The sequence below is a fragment of the Salmo salar genome, chromosome ssa15 (assembly GCF_905237065.1).
Source record: "Salmo salar chromosome ssa15, Ssal_v3.1, whole genome shotgun sequence".
Lineage (NCBI taxonomy): Eukaryota > Metazoa > Chordata > Actinopteri > Salmoniformes > Salmonidae > Salmo > Salmo salar.
The window spans coordinates 81,266,896-81,281,994 of record NC_059456.1 but is presented as its reverse complement, the minus strand read 5'-3'; positions in this window follow the sequence as shown (position 1 = coordinate 81,281,994).

Here is a 15,099-nt window from a genome sequence, read left to right as displayed (position 1 = left end):
GCTAGACGGCCAGTTCGTATAGCCTTTAGCCATACCCTTATCCTACTTCTCCTTTAATCTGGTTTATATAGAGGTTAATCCAGGTCCTGCAGTGCCTAGCTCCACTCCCACTCCCCAGGTGCTCTCATTTGTTGACTTCTGTACCCGTAAAAGCCTTGGTTTCATGCATGTTAACATTAGAAGCCTACTCCCTAAGTTTGTTTTACTCACTGCTTTAGCACACTCTGCCAACCCGGATGTCTTAGCCGTGTCTGAATCCTGGCTTAGGAAAACCACCAAAAACCCTGAAATCTCCATCGCTAACTATAACATTTTCTGCCAAGATAGAACTGCCAAAGGGGGCGGTGTTGCAATCTACTGCAAAGATAGCCTGCAGAGTTCTGTATTACTATCCAAGTCTGTACCCAAACAATTCGAGCTTCTACTTCTAAAAATTCACCTTTCCAGAAACAACTCTCTCACTGTTGCCGCTTGCTATAGACCTCCCTCTGCCCCCAGCTGTGCCCTCGATATCATATGTGAATTGATTGCACCCCATCTATCTTCTGAGCTCGTGCTACTAGGTAACCTAAACTGGGACATGCTTAACACCCCGGCCATCCTACAATCTAAGCTTGATGCCCTCAATCTCACACAAATTTTCAATGAACCTACCAGGTACAACCCCAAATCCGTAAACACGGGCATCCTCATAGATGTCATCCTAACTAACTCGCCCTCCAAATACACCTCTGCTGTTTTCAATCAAGATCTCCGCAATCACTGCCTCATTGCCTGCATCCGTAATGGGTCTGTGACCAAACGACCACCCCTCATCACTGTCAAACGCTCCCTAAAACACTTCTGCGAGCAGGCCTTTCTAATTGACCTGGCCGGGGTATCCTGGAATGACATTGAGCTCATCCCGTCAGTAGATGATGCCTGGCTATTCTTTAAAAGTGCCTTCCTCACCATCTTAAATAAGCATGCCCACTCAAAAAAATGTGAACTAGGAATAGATATAGTCCTTGCTTCACTCCAGACCTGTCTGCCCTTGACCAGCACAAAAACATTCTGTGGCATTCTGCATTAGCATCGAATAGCCCCCATTATATGCAACTTTTCAGGGAAGTTAGGAACAAATATACACAGGCAGTTAGAAAAGCTAAGGCTAGCTTTTTCAAACAGAAATTTGCATCCTGTAGTACCAACTCAAAAAAATTCTGGGACATTGTAAAGTCCATGGAGAATAAGAGCACCTCCTCCCAGCTGCCCACTGCTCTGAGGCTAGGAAACACTGTTACCGCCGATAAATCCACTATAATTGAGAATTTCAATAAGCATCTCTCTACAGCTGGCCATGCTTTCCACCTGGCTACCCCTACCCCGGTCAACTGCCCGGCTCCCTCCACAGCAACCCGCCAATGACCCCACCATTTCTCCTTCACCCAAATCCAGATAGCTGATGGTCTGAAAGAGCTGCAAAATCTGGACCCATACAAATCAGCCGGGCTAGACAATCTGGGCCCTCTCTTTCTAAAATGATCTGCCGAAATTGTTGCTACCCCTATTACTAGCCTGTTCAACCTCTCTTTCGTATCGTCTGAGATTCCCAAAGATTGGAAAGCTGCCGCGGTCATCCCTCTCTTCAAAGGGGGTGACACTCTAGACCCAAACTGCTACAGACCTATATCTATCCTACCCTGTCTTTCTAAGGTCTTTCTAAGGTCTTCAAAAGCCAAGTTAACAAACAGATTACCGACCATTTCGAATCCCACTGTACCTTCTCCGCTATGCAATCTGGTTTCAGAGCTGGTCATGGATGCACCTCAGCCATGCTCAAGGTCCTAAACGACATAATAACCGCCATCGATAAGAGACATTACTGTGCAGCCGTATTCATCGACCTGGCCAAGGATTTCGACTCTGTCAATCACCACATTCTTATTGGCAGACTCGACAGCCTTGGTTTCTCAAATGATTGCCTCGCCTGGTTTACCAACTACTTCTCTGATAGGGTTCAGTGTGTCAAATTGGAGGGCCTGTTGTCCGGACCTCTGGCAGTCTCTATGGGTGTGCCACAGAGTTCAATTCTTGGGCCAACTCTCTTCTCTGTATACATCAATGATGTTGCTCTTGCTGCTGGTGATTCTCTGATCCACCTCTACGCAGACGACACCATTCTGTATACTTCTGGCCCGTCTTTGGACACTGTGTTAACTAACCTCCAGACGAGCTTCCATGCAATACAACTCTCCTTCCGTGGCCTCCAACTGCTCTTAAACGCAAGTTTAACCTGTTTAGGATAGGGCGCAGTATTTTCACGGCCGGATAAAAAACGTACCCAATTTAATCTGGTTATTACTCCTGCCCAGAAACTAGAATATGCATATAATTGTTTTATTTGGATAGAAAACACCCTAAAGTTTCTAAAACTGTTTGAATGGTGTCTGTGAGTATAACAGAACTCATATGGCAGGCCAAAACCTGAGAAGATTCCAAACAGGAAGTGCCCTGTCTGACCATTTCTTGGCCTTCTATAGCCTCTTTATCAAAAACAGAGGATCTCTGCTGTGACATTTTCTAAGGCTCCCATAGGCTCTCAGAAGGAGCCAGAACAGGGAATGATGACTGCAGTCCCTGGCTGAAAAACAGTAGCACATTTGGATAGTGGTCGATCTGAGAACAATGTCAAGGGTGCGCGCGTGCACGTGAAGTCACCATTTTCTTCTTTCAGTCTTTGAACGAAAACAACATCTCCCGGTCAGAATATTATCGCTATTTTACGAGAAAAATCGCATAAAAATTGATTTTAAACAGCATTTGACATGCTTCGAAGTACGGTAATGGAATATTTTGACATTTTTTGTCACGATATGCGCCGGCGCATCACCCTTCGGATAGTGTCTTGAACGCAAGAACAAACGCAGCTATTTGGATATAACTATGGATTATTTGGAACCAAAACAACATTGGGTGTAAAGTAAAAGTCCTGGGAGTGCATTCTGACGAAGAACAGCAAAGTTAATCCAATGTTTCTTATAGTAAATCTGAGTTTCGTGAGTGCCAAACTTGGTGGGTGTCAAAATAGCTAGCCATGATGGCCGGGCTATCTACTCAGAATATTGCAAAATGTGCTTTCACCGAAAAGCTATTTTAAAATCTGACATAGTGTTTGCATAAAGGAGTTCTGTATCTATAATTCTTAAAATAATTGTTATGTTTTTTGTGAACGTTTATCGTGAGTAATTTAGTAAATTCACCGGAAGTTTTGGTGGGTATGCTAGTTCTGAACGTCACATGCTAATGTAAAAAGCTGGTTTTTGATATAAATATGAACTTGATTGAACAAAACATGCATGTATTGTATAACATAATGTCCTAGGAGTGTCATCTGATGAAGATCATCAAAGGTTAGTGCTGCATTTAGCTGTGGTTTTGGTTTTTGTGACATTATATACTAGCTTGAAAAATGGGTGTGTGATTATTTCTGGCTGGGTACTCTCCTGACATAATCTAATGTTTTGCTTTCGTTGTAAAGCCTTTTTGAAATCGGACAATGTGGTTAGATAAAGGAGAGTCTTGTCTTTAAAATGGTGTAAAATAGTAATATGTTTGAAAAATTTAAGTTTTTGGATTTTTGAGGAGTTTGTATTTCGCGCCACGCCCTATCATTGGATATTGGAGCGGTGTTCCGCTAGCGGAACATCTAGATGTAAGAGGTTAACTAAATGCATGCTATTCAATCAATCACTGCCCGCACCTGCTCACCCGCCCAGCATCACTACTCTGACTTAGAATACGTGGACAACTACAAATTCCTGGCTGTCTGGTTAGACTGTAAACTCTCCTTCCAGACTCACATTAAGCATTAAGCATCCAAAATGAAATCTAGAATCGGCTTCCTATATCGCAACAAAGCATCCTTCACTCATGCTGCCAAACATACCCTCGTAAAACTGACCATCCTACCGATCCTCAACTTCGGTGATGTCATCTATAAAATATCCTCTAACACTCTACTCAACAAACTGGATGCAGTCTATCACAGTTCCATCCGTTTTGTCACCAAAGCCCCATACACTACCCACCATTGCGACCTGTACGCTCTCGTTGGTTGGCCCTCGCTTCATAGTTGTCGCCATACCCACTGGCTACAGGTTATCTACAAGTCTCTGCTAGGTAAAGCCCCGCCTTATCTCAGCTTACTGGTCACCATAGCAGCACCCACTCATAGCACGCGCTCCAGCAGGTATATCTCACTGGTCACCCCCAAAGACAATTCCTCCTTTGGTCGTCTTTCCTTACAGTTCTCTGCTGCCAATGACTGGAACGAACTGCAAAAATCTCTGAAGCTGGAGACTCATATCTCCCTCACTAGCTTTAAGCACCAGCTGTCAGAGCAGCTCACAGATCACTGCACCTGTACATAGCCCATCTGTAAACAGCCCATCTATCTACCTACCTCATCCCCATACTGTATTTATTTATTTATCTTGCTCCTTTGCACCCCATTATCTCTACTTGCACATTCGTCTTCTGCACATCTACCATTCCAGTGTTTTATTGCTATATTGTAATTACTTCGCCACCATGGCCTATTTATTGCCTTAACTTACCTCATTTGCACTCACTGTATATAGACTTTTAGTTTTATTTTGTTCTACTGTATTATTGACTGTATGTTTTGTTTATTCCATGTGTAACTCTGTGTTGTTGTATGTGTCGAATTGCTATGCTTTATCTTGACCAAGTCGCAGTTGCAAATGAGAACTTGTTCTCAACTAGCCTACCTGGTTAAATAAAGGTGAAATGAAATGAAATAAAAAAATGTAGGATGAAACAAAGCCATTGCTAATTGAAACAGTGAGAGGAGCCAAAGTGTGACTGTGAGAGTGATTAGTGAGCATGTATTACAAAACTTTCAACTGTTCTGATCAGTCAATTTCAAAGGACTGTACAGAGACATCAAAAGGAATAGCATGTTTTTAATGAGTATCATTTTATACATTTGGTACAACTGCTGTATGATCATGATGACTAGGAGCAGTCCCTGGCCAATGTACTGTCCCTGTTTGGTACATCTACTGTTGGTTACAATTTCAGCTGGTTAAATTCACACTGGGAATTTACTCCTCACTGAATTTCAATTAGAAATAAGTAATTATGTACTTCATATTTTGAGTACTAACACAATTAGAGTACTTAAATAGCTAACTAAACTATAAGTAACTAACTAACTGAACTGTACGTACAAAAAGTTTTAAAAAATATTATTGTGTTTGGGGGGGACAATTACATGAAATTTTCTCAAGAGCAATTCCTGAGGGGGACACCAAAAGTAGTGCTGTAAGACATAGCCTACATTGTAATATGGTAAATGTATATTGAGGAACCAAAGAAATAAGGTGTTTGCCGTACTCCTAACTACCGGTACCCAAAACTACACAACTACTCACAACAGCAATACCATTGCCTTTAACAAATCTTAGTTCAGTCACCAGTTTAAGTTGAGAGTGGGGGTATCCATGGCATTTTCCAATTATGTTCCTATTTTACAAGTAAAAAAAATGGAGAACCTTTCATAATGTTGCCAAACAAAGACTCAACAAACTTACCTGAGACTCCCTGTCTCTGCCAGTCTGTCCCTGCATATCTGTCCCCAACTCTGCTGTCTGTGTGGCATCTGTTGCCTGCTCTGCCTAATGACATCATTGTGAAACATTTCCATTAGAATTTCATTTCTTTCTTATGAACATTTTATCAACTAGTCTTTGAGATATTAGGCTACTAGGGTTCTTACTTTGCGTTTTGGTGTACTGAAAAATACTCTGATGTCCGTCTTTTATTTTTCTGCAATTTTTCTACCTGGCTGGCTGGCTACACACACACACAGTGTGTAGGTTATTTACAGTAGGAGATGGGCTTCTATCATCTTATCTTTTATCATTCTATTTGGGCTTCGATCTAAAAGGTAGCTAGCAAATGTGAAACGGATTAAAATGACAAGAGTTGACAGCTGTATGAGTTCACCATTTACACAACATATGCTGCAACCTTTTGTAATTTTAATAGTTTGTTTCATATTGGCTGGCTTCCAACGATAGCTGAATTTGCCAAGCTAGCGAGCACCAATTCAGTTTCAGTGGTGTTTGCTATAATCTTTGCTGCCCGGGTTAAATAAAATAAATAAATAAAAGTTCCCTTGCGACAATTTAGCTTTTGCAACGAGACCATTAAATATACACTGCTCAAAAAAATAAAGGGAACACTTAAACAACACAATGTAACTCCAAGTCAATCACACTTCTGTGAAATCAAACTGTCCACTTAGGAAGCAACACTGATTGACAATACATTTCACATGCTGTTGTGCGAATGGAATAGACAACATGTGGAAATTATAGGCAATTAGCAAGACACCCCCAATAAAGGAGTGGTTCTGCAGGTGGGGACCACAGACCACTTCTCAGTTCCTATGCTTCCTGGCTGATGTTTTGGTCACTTTTGAATGCTGGCGGTGCTTTCACTTTAGTGGTAGCATGAGACGGAGTCTACAACCCACACAAGTGGCTCAGGTAGTGCAGCTCATCCAGGATGGCACATCAATGCGAGCTGTGGCAAGAAGGTTTGCTGTGTCTGTCAGCGTAGTGTCCAGAGCATGGAGGCGCTATCAGGAGACAGGCCAGTACATCAGGAGATGTGGAGGAGGCCGTAGGAGGGCAGCAACCCAGCAGCAGGACCGCTACCTCCGCCTTTGTGCAAGGAGGAGCAGGAGAAGCACTGCCAGAGCCCTGCAAAATGACCTCCAGCAGGCCACAAATGTGCATGTGTCTGCTCAAACGGTCAGAAACAGACTCCATGAGGGTGGTATGAGGGCCCGACGTCCACAGGTGGGGGTTGTGCTTACAGCCCAACACCGTGCAGGACATTTGGCATTTGCCAGAGAACACCAAGATTGGCAAATTCCCCACTGGCGCCCTGTGCTCTTCACAGATGAAAGCAGGTTCACACTGAGCACGTGACAGACGTGACAGAGTCTGGAGACGCCGTGGAGAATGTTCTGCTGCCTGCAACATCCTCCAGCATGACCGGTTTGGCGGTGGGTCAGTCATGGTGTGGGGTGGCATTTCTTTGGGGGACCGCACAGCCCTCCATGTGCTCGCCAGAGGTAGCCTGACTGCCATTAGGTACCGAGATGAGATCCTCAGACCTTGTGAGACCATATGCTGGTGCGGTTGGCCCTGGGTTCCTCCTAATGCAAGACAATGCTAGACCTCATGTGGCTGGAGTGTGTCAGCAGTTCCTGCAAGAGGAAGGCATTGATGCTATGGACTGGTACGCCCGTTCCCCAGACCTGAATCCAATTGAGCACATCTGGGACATCATGTCTCGCTCCATCCACCAACGCCACGTTGCACCACAGACTGTCCAGGAGTTGGCGGATGCGGTAGTCCAGGTCTGGGAGGAGATCCCTCAGGAGACCATCCACCACCTCATCAGGAGCATGCCCAGGCATTGTAGGGAGGTCAGACAGGCACGTGGAGGCCACACACACTACTGAGCCTCATTTTGACTTGTTTTAAGGACATTACATCAAAGTTGGATCAGCCTGTAGTGTGGTTTTCCACTTGAATTTTGAGTGTGACTCCAAATCCAGACCTCCATGGGTTGATAAATTGGATTTCCATTGATTATTTTTGTGTGAATTTGTTGTCAGCACATTCAACTATGTAAAGAAAAAAGTATTTAATAAGATTATTTCTTTCATTCAGATATAGGATGTGTTGTTTAAGTGTTCCCTTTATTTTTTTGAGCAGTATATTTAAGACAATGGTAGAAGAGAGTGTAGTTCTGTTCAGTTTGGACTTTATCGCTAACCTTATCACAGGGACTTTGAAGCACTAACTTACATCATCTGCATGCTGATCTCGGAATAAATTGACGATAGCAAAGATTCCATCTTTGACGAGGCCACATAAATGGAATAGGTACAAGCTAGCTTAATAGTTAATATTTGCGTGCTAGCTCTGCATATTCAGCTAGTGTGTGTGCGCGATTGACTGGATTAACCTCACGTCAGTTACGTTCATTGAGTGCCTTTCAGACAGTGGCTACGACCCCTCTGTTACCTTGCCAGTGGATCAAACCATTGTGAGGAAAAGGGTGGGGGGGGTCGCAATCTTTTGAAACTTAAAAACGCACTATTAAGTGTCTATAATCAGCACAATTGCTTTCATTGCGTATTATTAATATTATTTAAATTACATAGTTATGTTTCAGTGATATATTGGGGGGGACAAATCATATTTTTCCCAGGATGGGGGGGGTCGTGTCCCTCCCGTCCCCCTCGGGATTTCCGCCCCTGATTGTGATGATCAAAATGTGTTGTCAGTCTAATTTCTTCATACAATATATAAACTGTATGGTCATACTTACAGAGTGAAAATATTCCAGATGAAATTAAATCTTTGCTGAGAGTGGTTTACATGTAGCTCCTATATTTCTTCTTCAAGTTTAATAACAGGCTTTTGTTTTTGTGAGTAGATACACCCCTGTAATTTGCAGTCCCTAAATTCTATGTGATATGGCTAAGTTGTGCCACTGTGTCTACCTTTTAAACACCTCCCACCCTAAATACACACACCACCACCACCCCTGGCTCCCAACATGGTCCAGGGCCGGACTACCGCATTTGGGGCCCCGGGGCACCCGACCTGGGGGCTCCCTGGAGGTCAGAGGCCCCGGGGCACATGCCCTGTGTGCCCGTTTGGTAATCCGGCCCTGGAGGTAGCCCCACTGGATGAGTAGACACAGGAGATCCCTGAATATCTGGGTAACATTTCACTTGAAGGGGGTATACACAGGGGCGGAGCCAGAGGGGTGCCCGGCTGTGGCACTGGACACCCCTGACATCTGATTGGCCACTCCGGGTGCCGCACAAAATGTAATTTGCTACTGGCAGTTTGATGCTGACTGACATCTCATTTGTTTTGACGTTCGGCGACGCATTTTTCAAAGCGAGGATGAGGAAGAGAGAATATTATCGTTGGTTGCAAGATACAGAAGAATAAGAATAAGAAGAATATACAAAAGAAGAAGATATAATATTTCCACAGCTTCACAAGCTCTTTTCGCGATTGGCAAAAGCATCATATTTGAAGTAAGTTTTAAGGTTTAGCATCTGGTTTAGGTTTCCTGAACAACTTTTACGAAAGTTGAGTTGCTGTGTAAGTTAACGTAACACGGAACCCAAACCGGCGCCATCGTGCATACATTTATTTTGTCCCCCTAGACCAAACGCGTTCACGACATGCAGATTACCATATCAAAACAATTACATTACAATTACAACAATTACATTAACTTGGGGACAGGTCGAAAAGCATTAAACATTTATGGCAATTTAGCTAGTTAGCTTGCACTTGCTAGCTAATTTGTCCTATTTAGCTAGCTTGCTGTTGCTAGCTAATTTGTCCTGGGATATAAACAGAGTTTTTATTTTACCTGAAATGCACAAGGTCCTCTACTCCAACAATTATTCCACACATAAAATGATCAACCGAATCGTTTCTAGTCATCTCTTCTCCTTCCAGGACTTTTTCATCTTTGAACTTATATGGTGAATGGGATCTAAACTTTCATAGTATTACTACGCCGACCAGCAAAACAGTTTGTCTTTCAATTACCCACGTGGGTATAACCAATGAGAAGATGGCACGTGGGTACCTGCTTCTATAAACCAATGAGGAGATGGGAGAGGCAGGACTTGCAGTGCGATCTGCGTCAGAAATAGAAAGGACTTCTATCTTAGCCCTTGGCAACGCAGACGCTCGTTGACACGCGCAATAATTGAATAACATAGATTTCTAAATTTGGTCAGCCTGTTAGACCTTTGACTCCATTATCAGACAGTTAATCAGATAAGAGAGATCGGTTCCCAATTTAGCCTAACATTATGTTTACATCTGTGCTAGTAATACACGCATATACAGTGCAGTGTTGTAAGTCACAGTATACGAATGTTTAGCTAATGTGGGGTAACTAGTAGGCACCAGCTGTCAGTGTTCAGCAAGTTAACATTCAGCAATTTGAAATCCATTAACTCAGTTAGATTTGTGTACTTGAACTCAAAACGAATGATTGTTATTATCAACCAGTTAACGTTACTCAAAAGATTACCACAATTTGCTGCTAGCTAAGTTACTTACTGCAGAGTAGGGCTAGCCATGATCTAACTAGTAACTTAAGCTGGTAGTTGATTTTAAGGTACAGTTATGATAATGGGGATTTGTAATTAAGATTGAGATTGGACAAAGATGTGGGTAATTGGATGCTTAGATGTAACCACAGACGGTCTTATTTTTGCATAGGGTCAATTAAACATGAAAAGAAAGGGAGCGCTATCAGATTTCTTTTTAAAGAAGCACAACAGGCAGATCAGGTGCAAACAGACCCCAGCCCTTGCATCACCACCGGACCCCAGAGCAGCTCCCCACCTGAGGCTAGTCAGAGTCAGTGTGGTCAGACTTCACAAGGACCCAGTCTACCACCACCAGGCCAGAGCATCTACCAGGCAGTCAGTCACATGCCCAGTTCAGCATTTAAGTTTAGCTTCAGCTTGTAATAGATGATTCTGTCAGATTAAGCCTCACTTTAAAATGTTGGTTGTTGATTCATGTGTGTTCTTGTTTGGATGACTGTGGCATTTTTATTGTGATTATACACTAATGGTTATTGTGTTATTGTAATGTAATATATGTATCAAGGGATGACACAGAGACCTCTGGCTCTGAGCAAGACAGTGAGCCAGAGCTGCCAGGAGATGTCATCGAGCCCCTCCCAACTCCATCAAGCACCAGATATGCTGTTCCAAAAGGACCCAATGGTAGGCCAGTCCTATACTTTAAACTACAAACTTTAGTTAGCAGCTGTTAGTATTTAATCTTGTGGATCCCTTAATTATACATTTCCATAGAGATATGCCACATTATTTAACTGGTATTTCAGACATTTCAAGAACCAGAGAAGAGGGTCCTGTACAGACGTGTTTGACAACATTTCCCAGAACTCAGCATGGTACTAGGAAAAGGGCTTTCAACAGCACCCGGTATAAGGACAATTCATGGCTTGAATATTCTGTAAGTCAAGATTCAACTTATTGTTTCGCCAGTAGGCATTTTTCTCTGCGCAATACACCTGAATCTGCCTTCACATCACAGTCTGGTTTTCGTAACAGGAAAAAGGCACTGTTTAAAGATTCTGGGTTTAAGCTCCATTCGAAGGCAGACATCATATCAATGCTACGTATGCTTGGAATCAGTATAAAAGGGCTATTGACAGCAACTCATCAATGTTAGATGTCATATATGAGGACCGGAAAAAGAAAGTGAAGGAAAACTGTACTTACATTAAAACAATTGCAGATGTGCTCCTATTAAATGCCACTCAAAATATAGCGCAGAGAGGTCATCGATAGTTTGATGACTCTCAGAACAAGGGCACTTTTTTGACAATCTTAGAAGAAATAGCAAAGAATGATCCTCTCATAGAGAAAAGGATGAATGCATGTGGCAATGCTAAGTACACAAGCCACCAAATCCAGAATTAAGTTCTTGAGAGCTGAGATGGTACAAAGTGAAGTAATAAGAGAAGTAAAAGAAAGTGAAGTTTTTAGTGTTCAGTAATTGCAACTAAATTCTTTAGTTGTGAGGTACTATTACAACGGGGCCATCCACAAAAGCTTTTTACACTTTCAGTCAGCTGAAAGATTAGATGCAGCATGGTCTGGACTACAGAAATAATCTTGTTGGGCAAGGCTATTGTAACCGATGTGAAATGGCTAGTTAGTTAGCGGTGGTGCGCGTTAATAGCATTTCAGTCAGTGACGTCACTCGCTCTGAGACTTGAAGTAGGGTTTCCCCTTGTGTTGCAAGGGCCGCGGCTTTTGTGGCGCGATGGGTAACGATGCTTCATGGGGTGTCAGTTGTTGATGTGTGCAAGGGTCCCTGGTTGGGGCAAAGAGAGGGACGGAACCTACACTGTTACATTGGTGCCGTGACCTGGATCATTGGTTGCTGCGGAAAAAGGAGGAGGTCAAAGGGGGGGTGAGTGTAACCGATGTGAAATGGCTAGTTAGTTAGCGGTGGTGCGCGCTAATAGCGTTTCAGTCAGTGACATCACTCGCTCTGAGACTTGAAGTAGGGTTTCCCCTTGTGTTGCAAGGGCAGTGGCTTTTGTGGCGCGATGGGTAACGATGCTTCGTGGGGTGTCAGTTGTTGATGTGTGCAAGGGTCTCTGGTTCGAGCCCAGGTTGGGGCGAAGAGAGGGACGGAACCTACACTGCTACACTATGACGGTACATCCGTCATGAGCGGAAAGCATTCTGGTGTGTCTGCACGGATTAAAAACAGTGCAAGATTTGCATTTTATGTGCACTGTAATGCACATTGTTTGAAATTCGTTCTTGTCGATGCTGTAAAATCAGTGCTTGAGGCAGTTAACTTTTTTGCTCTCCTGCAGAAGCTTAATAACTTTGTATCTGGCTCATCTCAAGTGGCTTGCAGTCCAGAAAGAGCCATATCCACAGCAGCAGCCCAGGGAACATCAGAGACTTACGGATGTAAGGTGGGCATGCAGATACATGGCATGCCGTAATCTGAGGGACAGGCTTCCAGCAGTTCTGAGAGTGCTACAGGATATCACACTTGAAAATAGTGGAGGCAAGGGGCCTTCTTTCGCAGATAGATTTACATTTCATAGGGCTTTTGGTTACCTTTTGTAAAGTGCTTGGTGATGCCAAATGTCTTTCTGACATTCTCCAATCAAGCTCTCCTGACCTAGCAAGCTCTGTGGATCTAGTAGGTGCCCTTACAGACACATTACAGGACTTCAGAAGTGAGGGTTACTTTGGAGAACTATGGAAAGAGGTTGAGAGATTGCAGAGCACTGCAAAATAAGTGTACAAACAGTATGTAAAAGGCAGCCTAAAACAAGCATAAGATTTCACGACTCATTGATGATGAGCACTGTAGGACAGAAAAATAGTGACCAAAGTGATGGTGAGAGCTTCCAAAGAGCTATCTTTTATCAGGTGCTTGACAGTCTCACAGCTGAGCTACAGAGGCGTTTTTCAAAAATAATTGTGAGATCATGCAAGGGGTCCAGTCTCTCAACCTAAAGAGTACAACATTTTTGACTTTGTTGTGTTTCTAGAACCTTATAAAGAGGTCTTCCATAAGCTATTTCGACATTGTAAGATTTCTGTTGTTATACCAGTCAGCAGTGCTTCTTGCGAAAGAAGCTTCTCAGCTTTAAAATGGATTAAAACCCACCTTAGGACAATGGTTGTTGACAGGTTAAGTCACCTCGGAATTCTCAGTGTTGAGTCAAGGAGGGCATGCTCCCTCAACGTGGATGTGTTTGTGAAACATTTTGCCAGTTCTCACCAGAACCGCAGAATTATGCTGTTTTAAATCTACCTAGGATAATTTGGCACTTAGACAGTCCCTCTGGTCATAATTAAAACCTGCACTGTGTACTAGCTAGTACAATGACATTATACAATTATAAATCCAAAGGGTATCATGTCAGATTTAATTTGGTCTTGATTAGGCCAATTCCAAAACGTATCTTTGCTATTAGTTAACATAATATACAGTATCTCACAAAAGTGAGTAATTATTATTCTACAATGTAGAAAATAGTAAAATTATAGAAAAACCCTGGAATAATAGGTGTGTCCAAACTTTTGACTGGTGCTGTATACATATTGTCACAACGTGCACAGAAGGTGGCGCCTCTCCTCGGTCGGGCGGTGCTCGGCGGTCGTCGTCGCCGGCCTACTAGCTGCCACCGATCTGTGTTTCAGTGTCTGTTAGTTATGTCTGTTTTTTGATTGCACCTGTTTCGTGTTTGTCATTAGTGAGGGGGTATTTAGTCTGTCTGTGTTTAGTTAGGATTCGTGCGGGATTGTTCTTTGTTACGTGTGGTAGAGGTGGTGTTGGTTTTATGTCGTTGGTTTACTACTTATTGTCTAGGCATTAGGGTTACCGGGCTGCGCCCCGTCTGCCTTTTTGAGCGGAGCTTCGTTTAGTCTTTTGACTGTTGTGCTCCCAGCCGTATATGGATTTTGCCCTTGGATTTATTAAATCACGTTTGTTCCAACGGACCTCAGTCTCCTGCGCTTGACTCACCCTTAAACTGTTCTATCCGCCCGTGACACATATATATATTATTTTTATAAATTTTTTATTTTAAGGAACTCAGTCCGGCTTTCAACTTACTCTTGAAAGTTGCACCCTACTGTAGTGTACTGTATTGTGCTGTACTGAATTCTACTCTGCTGTCCTGTACTTTACTGTGTTCTACTGTGAACTACTGTGATGTCCAAATTTATGAAACATAGACGTCTGTGATTGGTACAGATTTGGTCTGATCCGTAACAACCAAATTTGGTCTTGTTTGGGGGTTGAATAATAGCCAGTGTGTAGAACAATACCCAAGCATGCAAAGGAAGCTTTCCTACCTTTGTGTAGGATTCAGGATACATCACCATAAAGAGAATTACATCCATAATCCATCATTTCTGTATAGTCCAAATCAAAGACCCATGATGTCATTATGTTACTATCATTCTGTTACTGGGTGTTAATCCACTTCACTTAGGCCTAGATTCAATCAGATCAAGTGTTAACTGGCGATAGCAGACACCCAAATAGAGGATGTTTTGGTGGTCTCAAAGGTGGAACTGCGTTATAGCCGTCAAATTGGTGAGCAGCTGCTCTTGCGATCATTGTCACAAAGCCACACTTGCCCCACCCGTTAGAAGTTCAGAACGAGAAAGTGTAGGCTATATAGAAATAATTACACTCAAATTGAAAAATCATGAAATTAATCATGAGGGTTTCAGTCATCCTAATGTAGATTACATCTCACAATCCAGTGTTAGAACTTCTAAACAAGGCTGCATTGAATTTCTTGTAATGCGACGCTGTGCAGCCAATGGCAATGTCCGCTTTAAGTATACAGTTCTTTCTCAAACACCGCCAAAACAACAGCTATGCGGATGCCGACTAGAGCGGATCTGATTGAAAAGAGCGCTTACTGTAGTTCAATAAC